The following is a 1,559-nucleotide window of genomic DNA, read 5'->3' on the forward strand; positions in this document are numbered from 1 at the left end:
TAAACCTAGACAATCTGAGGCCAGAGATCATATTCTTAACCATGAAAATATACCACCTTTTGGGTGTATAACAAATTGTTTAAAGTCCCATTTTCCAACAAGACTGCAAAACCCAACTGAAGATTCTATCCTTAGGGGATGCCGAAGTGCTGATTCTGGAGACTTAAAATTATACTGTTTCACCAATACACAGTAGAAATTTGATTCTCAAAGGCAACCTGTTATTTCACACAACAGGTTCAATAAAGTAATTTATTTGTCCTTATGGGTTAGACGGACAGAACTGAAGGTGTCAAACTGAGTTAATAGCAGACCAGATTTTGGTTGGCACAAATCCCACCAGCCAGCAGGAGAAATGGGGAAATTACAGGTTCCATGGGAACATTAGCCCCAGAATAAGTGAATAGAATCTCTTAGACTTGGGGAAATCTCTGTCATAAATGAATTTAGGGAAATCTATGTTTTTTCATTTCCAGGAAATATCCAATACAAGTAGTTATCTCAGAATGAAAATATATATATATCAGAAGATAAATAATCAAGGAAAAATATATATTGTTTAACACAATCCTCATTAAGAAAATACTGCCAATTACCCCTTCCACGAAGATGGTGCTGAAGGCTAAGAAGAAAGCCCCTGCCCCTCCCAAAGCCAAAACCAAAGCAAAGTTTTGAAGGCCAAGAAAGCAGTGCTGAAAGGTGTCCAGTCACAAAAAACAAAAGAAGATCCTCATGTCACCTACATTCTGATAATCTAAGACACTGCATCTCCAAAGGCAGCCCAAATATCATCGAAAGAGCACTCCCAGGAGAAACAAGCTTGACCACTATGCCATCATCAAGTTCCCCCCTGACTACTGCATCAGCCATGAAGAAAATAGAAGACAAAAACACACTTGTGTTCATTGTGGATGTCAAGGCCAACAAGCACCAGATGAAACAGGCTGTGAAGAAGCTCTACGACATTGATGTGGCCAAGGTTAACACCTTGATCAGGCCTAATGCAGAGAAGAAGGCGTATGTTTGACTGGCTTCTGACTATGATGCTTTGGATGTTGCCAACAAAATTGGGATCATCTAAACTGAGTCCAGCTGGGTAAATCTAAATAGAAATATTTTCACCATTAAAAAAAAAAGAAAAAAACTGCCAATTAAATCTAGAAGAATGAATGATCTCCTAAGGCCAGTCATTTCTTACTAAATGACGTTTGGGTAGAAGAGATCCAGAGAGTTTAATTTAGATTTCCCTCTGCCACAAATCCATAAATATAAAATTTACCTGAAACTTAGGTATTACCAAAAAAATGGCAGAGATGTTTGCATAAAACTTATTGAGGAAACAATTAGTGTCTTCTCCCAAACTAATGTTCTCTACACATCACTAAATGAACATTCTTTGATAATCTCATACACTCCGAACACCTTGCTATTAAAATTTTGAGTATGTTTCATAAGGGCAGTTTCAGCCCTAAGGCAATCACTGAGGATTCTTACCCTCTCGTCTGACCACACACCTGGAATGGAGGGAACTGGGTGCACAGGTGAAGATGCTCACCATG

General features: G+C 38.6%; 1 pseudogene; it reads left to right on the forward strand.

Moving 5' to 3' along the window:
- The first annotated feature begins 609 nt into the window (after window positions 1-609).
- LOC113910297 lies at window positions 610-1,081 on the forward strand (annotated as a pseudogene).
- Window positions 1,082-1,559: the final 478 nt, after the last annotated feature.

Source organism: Zalophus californianus, chromosome 6 (genome assembly GCF_009762305.2).
Source record: "Zalophus californianus isolate mZalCal1 chromosome 6, mZalCal1.pri.v2, whole genome shotgun sequence".
NCBI lineage: Eukaryota > Metazoa > Chordata > Mammalia > Carnivora > Otariidae > Zalophus > Zalophus californianus.